This window comes from Pseudophryne corroboree, chromosome 11, assembly GCF_028390025.1.
Source record: "Pseudophryne corroboree isolate aPseCor3 chromosome 11, aPseCor3.hap2, whole genome shotgun sequence".
NCBI lineage: Eukaryota > Metazoa > Chordata > Amphibia > Anura > Myobatrachidae > Pseudophryne > Pseudophryne corroboree.
This window is the reverse complement of record NC_086454.1, coordinates 24,195,956-24,210,082: the sequence shown is the minus strand read 5'-3', so window position 1 is coordinate 24,210,082 and position 14,127 is coordinate 24,195,956. Positions and strand designations below refer to the sequence as shown.

General features: G+C 44.2%; 1 protein-coding gene and 1 non-coding gene across 4 annotated transcripts in view; one reads left to right on the top strand and one right to left on the bottom strand.

Moving 5' to 3' along the window:
* Nucleotides 1-14,127, top strand: part of NELL1 (neural EGFL like 1) — a 1,344,875-nt gene that overhangs the window by 303,006 nt on the left and 1,027,742 nt on the right. The window lies entirely within an intron of this gene.
* TRNAF-GAA (transfer RNA phenylalanine (anticodon GAA)) lies at nt 10,710-10,782 on the bottom strand. Its single transcript has one exon. It is a non-coding gene; the product is annotated as a tRNA-Phe (tRNA).

The following is a 14,127-nucleotide window of genomic DNA, read 5'->3' as shown; positions in this document are numbered from 1 at the left end:
GGCAGTGTGGCACTCTGGCAGCAAAAGTGTGCACTGTACGTTATATGTACTCCTGAGTCCTGCTCTCAGACTCTAACTGCTCCCCACTGTCAGTGTCTCCCCCACAAGTCAGATATACATTATACAGTCACACTATCTATCTATCACTTCAGCAAGTAGTAGTACTCCTCCTAATGCTCCCCAAAATTACTACTGTGTCTCTCTCTACTCTAGTCTCACTCTCTTCTCTATAAACGGAGAGGACGCCAGCCACGTCCTCTCCCTATGAATCTCAATGCATGTGTGAAAATGGCGGCGACGCGCGGCTCCTTATATAGAATCCGAGTCTCGCGAGAATCCGACAGCGGGATGATGACGTTCGGGCGCGCTCGGGTTAACCGAGCAAGGCGGGAAGATCCGAGACGCTCGGACCCGTGTAAAAAAACATGAAGTTCGGGCGGGTTCGGATTCCGAGGAACCGAACCCGCTCATCTCTAGTTACTTCCAGTACAAACAGAGCAGTTCGGTTCTTTTCTTCAGATAAAATCAGTGTCGTCTTCTGTGTATCTTCTTCGGAACCAATCCTTGTTTACAGCATAGAGATCAATGTTCTCCGTCTCTAGAACATCTGCATCAAGCTGTCCTTAAGGGAACGCTGGATTATTACCAAAGTGAATAAGAGCTGCTGCTTTCACAGCTGACAAAGGCTTCCTGATAGTTACATAGTACATTGTGCCGCGCTTGCACTGTAACAAACCGCAGTTAAACGATCTTTCCTGCAACGGCATCTCAAGTCGCCTTAAATCTTATTTTAGTCCGTGATTTGAGAGCTGCTGAATGAATAATACTGTAGTAAATGTCAGACAGGAATAGGGCTTTGTTTCCTGTGATGTGCATAGAGATGACTTCACAGTGTTTTATACACTCTGCGATTGTGCCGTTCCCTTATACAGGAGTCGGAATAGGGGAATATCATCTGATGTATGCTCTGACGGGAGTGCAGGGTAACACGGATACAAGGAGGCGGCAGAACACCCACACCAGCTGGGGTCAGCGCAGTCGAGGTCAGCGCTAAAAATCAATAAGCACGGGGTCATAAACCGGGAGACGCTCCAACAAATCTAACCAATCTGAAATCCCGATGACCTGGCCCGTCTGACAAACTTGGACTTGAAATACTTCCAAATGTTAATTTATCTGTGGTTCTATTTGTTTCTCTATAGCTAGGAATTGAGTTTTGTGTATGAGCACACAGCAGTGTATGGTAGTATCAGACAGCATAGTATTATTATATTTTATATAATGTACCAGCACTGTACACACTGTAGGACATCACAGGGCAGACCGTGGTATCCTGCTTAGTATACAGTGATGCATATAATGTCTCAGAGCAGAGTATGGTACTTCAGTCTATTGTGCAATTGTGGTACATGACATCACAGCTGGTACATGACATCACAGTGGAGACTTTAACATTATATATTGGTGCAGTGCAGTGATGTTTGGGCAGGGACCATGTTTTGCATATTTCGGTCTACTTTATGCTTTATTATGTTACTGCCCCCCCTCCCCAGCGCAGGAATAGTGGCCGCATGGTAACAGTCTTTGAGTGCATGCCTCTGTACGCGCTATATTTAGGACTGGCGCTATATTGTGTCCTGCCCTGACATGTCACTCTCTAGCCGACTTTGTTCTTGTTAGAAGAATCATAACAGAGAAGGGAATCAAAGCTGCTGATGAAGCCAATTAAAAAGGAACCTGCAATGTTATGTGGGGCTGGCAGTCTGAGAAATTGCTCCAGCACCTGCTCCTCTGCCCCAGTTTTCCCAGCACGCTGCCCCGTCTACCACCAAAAGGCATTAAGATGAGTTCCGCCTGTAATACGCAATACAGTTAATGTTTGCTCAAGAAATGAGTCTGTGTTCTTGTTTAATTTTTGTGACTGCGGGATCAGCTGTCTTGCAGGAGTTGTAGAAATGATGCCTCAGAAGTCGGTGTTGGTCTGTCCTTTCTCAGCAGGACTCTGAGGACAATTAGCTGCATCCTTGTGCCTTCCTGTCCAGGACATTCCCGTCTGCAAAGGCCAATTACGGTGTCAGCATCTGGAGACGCTGGTTGGAGGGAACCAACCATGTGATCACAGTCCTAATGGATCACAAGAACGAACAATACATCTAATATCACCCAAACCCCTAAACCAACCCTAATCCCCTTTCCCCTAAACCAATTCTAATACCCTATCCCTAATACCCTAGCCTAAACCACTAAACCAGCCCTAATACCCTAACCCCATCCCCTAAACCAACCCTAATACCCTAACCCCATCCCCTAAACCAACCCTAGCACCCTAACCCCATCCCCTAAACCAACTCTAATACCCTAACCTAAACCACTAAACCAACCCTAATACTCTATACCTAATACCCTAACACTATCCCCTAAACTTACCCTAACCCAAACCACTAAACCAACTCTAATACTCTAACCCTAAATGGCAGACTGGATGGTCCATTTGATTCTTATCTACCATCAAATCCTGTTTCTGTACCGTTCACCAATTCATTTTCTTAGCGGTTAGAAGGGTGGGGCTATAGTTAGCCTATAATACACCTCCCATAATCGATTGCATCATTATAATAGTACTATGTAATATCTCTTTCCCTGTGTGGCATTATTAGATGATATGCTACTGCTTGGAGCAGTCAGCTGCAGAGATGGTAAAACAAAATGGACTTTCAAATGAGAGTTCTGCTCGATGTCGCGATTTTCAATGCAGCGGATTAGATGCAGCAGCTGGCGCGCCTCTCCGAAAGAAGCCCATTAGCATTATCATAAATTCCTAAAAGCGGATGCAGCGCACCTTTGCCCACCTCTGAATCCGGCCCTTAGAGTATATGTCTCCATCTTAGAAAGAACCAATACTGCTTTGTATGTAAAAACGAAACCCAGAAACATTTTCACATAACCGTAACGTAAGGTCGAAAACCTTATAGGAGCATAATTGAAAGTAGAATAACTGCAATCTTTGATCTGAAGAAGCTCTGATTCGTATATTGGATGATTACCTAAGGATCGGGAGTATATTACATGCCATTATGCTTGCCGATTTGTTCCAACAATGTATATACAGTTATAGGGTTATACAGGTTGAGTCTCGCATATCCAAAATTCTGAAATACAGAATACAGTATTCCGAAATACAGAATTTTTGCGCATGACTGAGATAGTGACAACTTTGTTTAACGCACAAAATTATTTATAATATTGCATAAAATTATTTTCAGGCGGTGTGTATAAGGTGTATACGAGACCTAAATGAGTTTTGTGTATGTACACAAAGTTTGTGTCACGTACAAACTTATTAAAACTGTTATATAAACTTATAAACCGTTAAGACAGTGCTAACAAAAAGAGATATTTCATTAACTCTCTAAAATGTACAATATCCAGACAATACCAAGCCGGCCGGTACAAATATTTAAAACATATATACATTTTTATAAATGTAATTTTCAAGCCGTTAATCCCTATTTTAAAGTAGCTCATTCACTGTCAGTAGCGGATCTTGCCACGGGCAAGCAGGACTTTTGACCGGGGCGCCGCCTTCCGGAGGGCGCCGGCGCCGTCCGGAGGGCGCCGCACCATGGCAAGATCCGCCACTGTGCCCCCCGCAGTGCCCCGCTGTGCCCCCCGCTTTGAAGGGAACCAGACGCGTAGCGTCTAGTTTCCCTTCATGGAGAGGACCTTTGTTGTGCGGTGCGCGCACCGCACAGCATAGTGGCACAGACACTAGGGGTCATAATTGACCTCTAATGTCTATGCTGTTCTATGGGAGGAGAAGAGCGGCGGAAGAGGTCTGCAGCGGTCTGGAATCAGGAGCGGGGATAGTAAGTAAATATATATATTTTTTTATTTTTTTTTATTTCTTTCAGCGGCGCTACAGGGGGCACATATGGGGGCGTAACTGACCACGCCCCCATTTGAATCCACGCCCCTATACTCTGTCCGGGGCGCCACAAGGGCAAGAACCGGCCCTGTTCACTGTATATACTGTAAGTAGTTCTCTTTAAAGCCTGCTGATCATATCACTGTAAAAAATGAGAAATCAGGAAACTGTCCTCAAATGGAGCGACACTTTTCTAATAAAAATTCCTGGCCAGGAAAGAAATAGAGGGGAGAGAGCGTTGCCCCCTTTATGAAATTGGTATCCGGACTCCAGGGCGACAGCAATTAGGCTGACACCCATTAGCTCGACACCCATTAGGTCGACACCCATCGGTCGACAGTGGGTAGGTCGACACTACAAATAGGTCAACATGCTCATTATCGACATGAGAAAAAGGATATGAGTTTTTCACTTCTTTTTTTTTGGGGTGGGGGGGGACTTTTTCATATTTTACAATCCACGTGGATGCTGCGCTCGACACCTTGCCCGCAGCATGGTGAATGAAATTGGGGTTTCTGGTCACTTGACGGAAAAAATTATACCAAAAAAACATAAAAAATTCATGTCGACCTTTTTTTCATGTCAACCTTGTGCACATGGCCGCACTAACCATCTGGCACATGCCAGAAGGGCCACTGGGCAGGTGGGTCGAATCGGTCACTCAGAGAGCCGGAAAGGCCGCGCACAGCGCAGCCTCTGGCTCTCTGGTTCCATCGTGTCCATGGAAATGCGGGCGTGCTGTGAGTCCACGCCCCCGGACTCGCGGTGCGCCCCCGCCCCCAGCAATAGTCGCCATGGTAATGGGGGCGTGCTGCAAGTCCACGCCGCCATGACTCGTGGCATGCCCCCATATGTCGTGCGACACGCCCCCTGTGACACGTGCACGCCCCTTCACGATTGCCAGTGCCGAATTAAGGCCCCAGTCTGTCCCTGCTTGTGCATGTTGACCGAATGGCCATGTCGACCTATTTCCAGTGTCAACCTACCCACTGTCGACCAATGGGTGTTGACCTAATTGGTGTTGACCAGGAGTCCCATACCCTATGAAATTAGCCACTCGCATATGGGCCCTGCTACGGCATCTCCCGACTCCTAATGCTTTTCCCTTTGACCGAGTGCAGCCTTTTCTGGAGTTCAATACCATGCATCTCCCGCAAGTGGCATGTGATAGTCAGCTGGCTGGGGTATTGTAGGCAAAAAGTCAGAAGGTACTTACGCGTTTCTCCGCCTACATTAGAGGTCAGCGGCTTCATCAGAGGTCATGAGTTAATTAAATATCTCTCTTTTTATTAGCGCTGTCTTACCTGTTTATTTGTCTTGGTAAAGTAAGGGTGGAGTATCTCCCTTAAAGTGACGGCAGCTGACAGGAGAGAGCAATAATACTTACAAGCGCTGAGTCCTATATATGTTCACTATTATATAAACTTGCATTCAGGCTGTGTGTATAAGGTGTATATTAAACATAAATACATTCTGTGTATTGACTTTGGTCCCATTACCAAGACATCTCATTATGGAATGCAGATATTCCAAACTACGGAAACATCTGTTATCCAAACTACTCCTGGTCCCAAGTGTTTTGGATATGGGAGACTTAACCTGTAATAGTGTTCCATACTGAAATAAGGTACCGTTCAGAATATTGAACGATGTCGTACAAACACAGCAAACTGATTTCTGAAAATGGAAGAGAAGTGTTTGTAATATCCTGTGATATTAGCAGTGGACCCTCGAGTCCTAAATATCCGGTAGCACAGTTGCCTGTTTATTCGGTTAGTCTTCCGCCATTGTGGTGTATTGTGCAGCGTAATCAGGACATTAATCTATAATCCTCCAATGCATGTGATTGTGGCACCCATGTTCCACTTATAAATGTGATGATAAACACTAGGGGCGGGAAGTATTGAAGTCCAAGTTGGGCGGCCGGGATGCTGGCGGATTCGGACATTCGGCCATGGTGACTCAAGCATGGTGTCACATCATAGTTTATTTGCTGCATATAATGTATAATGTGATAATGTAGCACAAACAGACAATCTGTTGGAGGGCGCACCAGCACGCCTGTGTGTGAGTGTACTACTTAACATTGGCGTCTCTATACTGGGTGCAATGAGTGCGGTGCACACGGGTGGCCCTCACCCCACACACGGCACCTGTTTTTTAATACTTACCTTTCCGGAGTCCCGCGTTGGGCGCTGCAGCTGCGGCAAAAATCACAGACAAAATGGCCGCCGAGAATAAGCAGTAGTGAAATTGGACTCCAGAACATGGCGGGTACCATGTTTCCGGAGTCCTGGAGACTCTGGCACAATGCTGTTGCCTCTTCAGTTAAAACGCCCCTGAACATTGGGTAACATAAAAGAAAACAGAGAATCGTATGAATGTGAATGGCAGTAGCTATACTGGTGAAAAAAAGTTTTGAATTGTATAAATCTTGTGAGACTGTAAAGGTGGTCATTGGACAAGTGTTTGTTTAATATATAAATTGTTCGTGTAAATATTAACTAATAAAATTATCTTATTTAAAAATCCAGAGGAGCATGCGAGCAGTGGTGGAACAGATATTGTGGGTGGGTGGGAGTGTTGGATGGTCTTCTCAGAATCTTGTTATATAACTTTGTTATCCTCTGCAAACACGCATACAATATGTTCTATTGTACATAGCTGGTAAAGTGCCACTGCACCACACTTGTCAATGTACCATTTGCCCAAGGTTCCCTTCAGGCGGTTTCCACCTTCACATTTCCTTCAGTTGTTGGCTATTGCATGGCTTTCCACACGTTTTATATAGTACTTGTTATCTGTTCCTTCCTTCTGTGCCTCTCAGCCATATCTTGTCATCAGCCAGCAGTGTATATTTCCATCGCCTTGGCATATGACACAAAGTTGCACTCTGGAGACAGTTTAGAGAAATATGCACAACAGTGAAGAACTCTGCCTAACCCTAGAAGATGTAACGGCCTTGCTGAAAAACACAGACTTGAGCTATCCTTTCATGTTGTTGTTGTGAACCCCTACAGTTATATTATAAAGATTCTTGTGTTTTGTACAAATGTTAACATAGTTGGTGGATGAACCGCTGCATACCTCCCATTTCTATACAACATAGGGTCTTTATAAGCTCCACCCCTAATTTGCACCCACACCTACTTCCCACTCGGTAACGCCCATTTTTTTGGTGTGGTTTGGCCCACGTCTGTGTAAACAGCGTCCAGTCCTGGTTCGGAACATTTGGGAAGTAGACGTCTAATAAGCTGAAGCAGGCAGACTGGCACGGAACAAGCCTGAGATGGCTGATTACAGAGGTCAATAGTCAGCTTTGGAAATGTACATAAATACTGTGCAACATTGCAAGTAACATCTGTTTAGGTAATCAGGATATTTATGTATTTGAAATAAATGTGAATGTTATTAGTGGCTCTTTTAATTAAGTCAACGACGTAAAGGGCCACTTAACCTAAATGCATCAGTTATGCCAAGTGTTTAGCCCTGTGTAACGCGTCTGTATGCGGCAAATCTCAGAGGGTTAATAGTTAGAAAAATCGTTCCTTTTCTTACATTGTGTCTGTGGAGTGTCCCTTTATAATGAACTCTTCAATGGTATTTTTAATTCCAAGAAAGAATTATTAAAAGACGCGAACATCGTTTGAAAATGAAGTACGGTTTCCGAATTGCTGATAAAGCCTATGTTTTGTTTTTTTCCACTTAATCCAGATTATAATATAATACCACAGTAAGCTATTAACTTTTTTTTGTTTCTTATCATAACTCAAGCGCTAAATGACAATGCATAAGCTTGAAGCTTAAATAATTTACCATCCTGAGAAAATTGCATTTAGCTGAGAACAGCATTCCGTGGTCTTTAATATTCCTGAGCTGCTATTTGCCAATTCTCATTCCTCAGATTAAAACAAACTTTTTATGCATATGGAGGCTGGTCCCGTAATGGTGGCCGGCGACAAACGTCGCTGCAAAGTGCTTCTGCAATGTTATCTAAATTGTGTTTTAGTTTGGAGATTGGACGAGGTACAGACGGTGGAGATAACAGGACAACTCTCTAAATTTACACAAGGAAAATTGGTTTTCTTTTGAGAAGCAGCAAAATATAATCTAGATGAATTATTTAGGTAAACAACATTTTAGTCTTAACCCTTGCCAGAGACGGACACGTTGTACAATGTCCTGACATTAGAGACAAGCGACCGGTGTGCATTGCAAAGCAAAGGATTCTGGGATCTGCAGTGAGGGACGTCTGCTGGAGATGATTTGCAGATAATGAGAACTTTGTAATAAATACAAATGCATTCTCTAAAAGCATTTGCATAAATTGCAGAATATAAGCCATCAGTGGTTGCTACACAGTTGCCTCTGATGGGGGAGAGCGGGTTCATGATAGTGATACAAATCTGCATAATTGCGCAAATGGTGGGGTATGTGTGTGTTGGTCCATGTTGACACATCTAGCACCATCAGGCCTCATTCACAACTGTGATAACACAAATGATGTGTGTGTTGGCAGGATTAAGAGGTGCAACGTCAGGGAATTTTTACCAATTTAAAGAGACTTAAGATCTGAGAGAAGCCTAATTTGGGCGTTCAGAAGAAACTCCTAGAAAATTCAAGAGTGTCTTGGACTTTTCGTAAAAGTAGGTAGCCTTCTCTGAACTTTGCACTTTGTAAGGCTAGTCTTGGGGGGGGGGGGGGGGGGGGGATAGGCATATGGTGTGAATGGCCTAGCTGGTTTGCAGTCCAGGCTTAGGGGTTCATTCCGAGTTGATCGCTAGCTGAAAATGTTCGCTGTGCAGTGATGATGATAAAAACGGAACTTATGCATATGCGGCGCAATATACTTTCACAACGGCCAATGTAGTTTCACACAAGGTCTAGCTAAGCTTTTCAATCGCACTGCTGGCCACAGAGTGATTGACAGGAAGTGGGCGTTTCTGGGTGTCAACTGACCGTTTTCAGGGAGTGTTTGGAAAAACGCAGGCGTGCCAGGAAAAACGCAGGCGTGGCTGGGCGAACGCAGGGCGTGTTCGTGATGTCAAAACAGGAACTGGACAGTGTGAAGTGATCGCAAGTGCCGAGTAGGTCTGAAGCTACTCTGAAACTGCACAAAATTATTTTGTAGCCGCTGTGCGATCCTTTCGTTCGCACTTCTGCTAAGCTAAAATACACTCCCAGTGGGAGGCGGCATAGCGTTTGCACGGCTGCTAAAAACAGCTAGCGAGTGATCAACTCGAAATGACCCCCTTAGCCCACAGTTCCACTAATAAAGACAAAATAAAATGTTAAACTGGACACACTATTTTAATTAGAGAGACTGAGTAAAACCATTGCCTTATTTAAAAAGATCAATGCTTTATAATGGCAATAAAGCATTGTCTTCATAAACAGCAGAATGATTTCTACGAGATACGTATCGCCGCGATCCTTGGCTTCTCCATAAGAAAGATAGCTTATCAACATTTGGGATAGGGCGGGGGTATTTGGGGGTCAATCACTGACAAAAACAACCACTTGATAAATGGGACAAAAAGAATGATAACCAATTTCAGGAGAAAACACCCCTGTTTCTGAGAGAGGACTTTTCCCCATTTCTTAAATAGACTACTTAAAGAAAATGCACAAGTCCAATGATCTGCAGACGTTCTGCAGCTCGTCCATCTGAAACACAAGGGAGATTATCATGTAGAAGGAGGTTCTTCCATCATAACCCTATGAAAAACGACTCTTTCTGTAGCAGTGTTGGCTTTGAAATGTACAGAATGTTTTGGGTCACGCAAATAGTGTTCTGCCTTAGAACATAAATAGGGTCTGAGAGACGATCCTTTGTGCGGCTCAGCGTCCTGCAGAAATATATAATGTAACATCAAGGCTGAAGACATAAAACACTATACACAGTTGTCAGATGGAATCTGCTCTTGTTTCACAAGCTGATTTTTGGTTTTGTTTCTTTTACTTGTTATTAAACAAAAGTCTAATATGGAAAGAGACACAGAAGTAATAGAAGACAATAGAACATAACTGAAAGCTTCAGATTGCAGATATCCAATGTAGGACTTTGCAGGCTGCAAGAAGAACCTATCGGGTGGGTTTGGGGGTGTTAAAGGCAACATGGTGAAAGGGGTACATAGAGGGATGGAAGCCAGTGGCTGAGGACTGACGAGGATTTCTGGGGGGAAAACTTAGAAGGACGCTGAGAGGTTCAATGAGCATCTCTCCTAAAAATATCCAGGCATGTGACTTCAGAGAAAGACCAACAAAAAGAAGGTTGCACTCAAAGGTGGTAGAACAATGAATGGTATGAGAGCGAATAAATATTTCCAAGTTAATATAATTCATAAAATACATATACAAGGTATATAGATAAACATAAACCAGTGCACATAATTTTTTTTTTTTTAACCCTATGGTTGGTCAGGAAATAGAGAGTCTCTCACTGGAGAGGTATTCCACTGGAGGAGTCCGTTCCTGTAATTACCCCTGTATTTCAGGTGAGTATCCAAGTGACAGTGGTTTCTTTTGCAAAAGTACTGAGGTCCACAGGGAGGTATACTGGCCAGTTCACCGTTAGAGGGAGATGTATCCTTAGTAGATCCCGTATTGGGTAAGTTCCTCATGCATTACAGTGTAGAATGACCTCCACAAGAAATAATTGCTGGATTCTTCTCGAGGTTGAATGGATACTACAATACCAGGGGATGGTTTGGTTCCTCTGCTCCAGTGTCCTGACCATAGAAATCACCACAGCTGACGCGTTTCACTGCTTTCCTAAAGCAAACACCCAAACACGGGATCGAACCAGGGACCTTTAGATCTTCAGTCTAATGCTCTCCCAACTGAGCTATTTCGGCAAACTGCTGTGTGTGACATCAGAGAAGCAGCGCAGATTGCATCCAGATGCCTTTAGAATGTGGCTATAAGACATTCGGTTGCCTCAAATGTGTGTGAGGCTAACTTGGCAGAATATTTACCAGCCTCTGCAATAGGGTAGTGCTGTACATAGGGAAGGACTTTGGGTCCTTAGTGACAGGGTAGAAGATATGACCGCATCTTTGGCATCATCCAGAAGGAAGAGCTCACTGGGAAAGACCACTAAATATGAAGGAGTGTCCCACGTTGGCCACATGCTCTCCTGCTAGTGGGAGCAGTAGACTCCTTCTTTTCCAATGTGCCTAGGTTGTGTAGGACCAGCTGAAGTATACTTTGTAGGCATTCTCCTTGGTCATGGTCTGTATGGCGCTATCTTGTCTCGAAGTGTGTTCCACTAATCTTCCTCCAGAAGTGGTCGATGGCTGCATGCAGTGTCGGACTAGGGCATGATGGGCCCACCAGGGGAAATAAACGATGGGCGCCTATACTTAGGGGTGTGGGCAGCCTCCAGAGGGGGTGTGGCCACCCCCCTCTCCCTCCCAGAAGCTTGGGTTCTTTTATACTGTAAACGTACGTGCGGTGAGCTAAATAGCTCAGGAGGCACTGACTAGCACCAGAGCCAGATTTACATGCAATATATGAGCCAAAGGGTACATATGGGCATTATACACAGGAGCAGCAGTATAAACGCCTGGAAATTTGGTGAGTTTTGATCAGAGATGTGCGGAAAAGATAAGCAGATGCGGCACTGCCTCACCTGCCATAGACTTTTTACTCCAGAGTTTTGGCTATAAAAATTATTAGAATAATGCAAAGAAGATATTTTAAACATATTCTGCGTATTTTTCATATACTTTATACAGTCAATACTCTGGCACAAATGTTAGTATAACAGGAAAGGCTCTGCCTTACCTGCCTCACCCCACTGCACGTTACTACGGTGTAAAGATATTTATAGTACTGTATAAACCTATTGCTAATGCATAATGTGCCACAATAATAACAGCAATACACTGTAGAAAATACACCGTAAAATGTATAATGTAACTGCACAGACTGTGACCTGAACCATTAAGTAGGGGATGGGCCCACTAGGGTTTTCCCCTGTACCCCGGCGGGGCAGTCCGATTCTGGCTGCATGTTTATGCTACCATTGTCTAGTGTATTGCCTGGGGTCTAACGAGGCTTCATAAATACTATATCCATGATGGCCCTAGTTCCTAGCAGACTGTACACTGGTTCAGCCCACTAAAGGCCAGCTTCCTGTGGGTGTCAGACCCACTGTCATTGCCCTGACGGTCACATGAAGAGCTACACATGTATAGTTCTGTAGGGTCATGACCAATTTTTGGTCCTGTTTAATAAAAATGGTTGCCAGGGCAACTGAGTGATACTGTACCTGTATATTGATGTCCTTGTATATTGCTGATGTCTAACTACTGGCGTGGGATTGCCTGTGGCTCGTGTGAATGATACCTAGGAGCAGCGGCCATTGACAATAGTAACCCCAATTCCAATAACGCCACACAGTACTGCAACTTTATTCACATTTGATCATGTGATAGTGTCCATAATTCATATTACATCCCACAGCAGTATCACTTTACCTTATAAACGTTACTCCTCACAGTAGAGCCCCTTATTCACAATACATCACACTGAATTGCTCCTTATTCACATTACACCACACCCTATTGCTCTTTATTCATATTAGACGACACAGTAGTGCCCTTTCTATACACAACGCCACATAGTAGAGCACCTTAGAGACACATAATGCCATACATTAGTAATGCATTTATACACACAATTCCACACAGTAATGCCCCTTACACATTATTAATGTCCTTATAAACATAATGCACCTTACACATTATGACAACCTCTATTAATGCCCTTTTAGACATAATGTCCCTTACATATATGCCGCACATTATTAATGCCCTTATACACATAATGACACACACACAGTAGTACCCTATTACACATATGCTGCACATTATTAATGCCCTTATACACATAATGACACACACAGTGCCCCTTACACATATGTTGCACATTATTAATGCATGTTTACATGACACACATAATGCTCCTTACACATATTCCGAACACTACTGCACAACCAACCCACTCACATGCACACAGCACTCACACTTCCACTAACACTGTGACCTCTGCCTCTGCTTGGATACAGATGTGTCCTCATAAATCTTGCCTCAGTGCTAACGTCTGGCACCTTTTTTTAATGAAAATTCATCTTATTTACATTGCTATGTGGCTAGGATGCACAAGCAGCTTCTGATTAAAATGATATGCAGCATGCCTATATACTGTGTGAGACTGTGGCTGTATCTGCATATGAAATGCTACACATAGAATATAGGCATGCCGCATATCATTTTAATCAGCAGAAGCTGCTGATGCCCCTAGGCATATCAAATGCCCTAGGCAATTGCCTAGTTTGCCTATGGCCGGCTCTGGCTGATTGGTTGGTACTTTATCTCAGCCCACCTTCTCTCTGTCCACGGTTTAGTACAAAGACCCCTATGTAATCAAGAAACAGGTCACGCCCACCTCAGTCACATGACCGTCACTTGTCTGAAGTGTTGTAGAACCACAAAGCCAAAGCATGGTGATATAAAAATGTAAGCTTTGGAATATATATGTGTGTATATATGATGCAATGTGGTGAGTGAAGGCCAACATGAGTGAGTGGTGTAGAACGGACTGCGCTGATTAATTTGATAAGCGACACCTTGTATATCTGTGTGTGACGGAATCTGTATGCAAAGTACGGTGGAACCTGTCATGAAGAAAAGCTGCTGCAGCGTACCACTACGTATACAGATTCAGACTCCGTCGCACACAACATATTATACTAATCAGCACAGTCTCCCTGAAGCAGTTTTGTCACACCGCACTGCAATTCAAGACGTGCAGTTGAATCACAACCGCTTGGTGCAAGCCTCGGCCCGAGACCCGGTGTGCAGAGAAGTGGATGTTGGACGTGGCTGCAGCAGTAGTGTATGAGGGCACATCTGTGTGTTTGGATTGCGGCATCTGTGTACAGCACCGGGACGCACTGTGCTGTGGTGATTATACAGGCATCGCCGTGTGCTTACTCGCACACTCCATCCTCACCCAGCAGCTCCTGTATTACACTGCGGCTGAGAGATTCTAGCTACCGGTGGCTGCTCTCTCTCAGCCTCCCACAGGGCTCCAGCGCAGAATTGTTTTATATGTAGATGTGTTTTGTCTTCCCGTCATGCTGGGAGCTCTGTGAGGATATCAGACTCTTTCCTGCCTATTTCTAGACTTTCTTA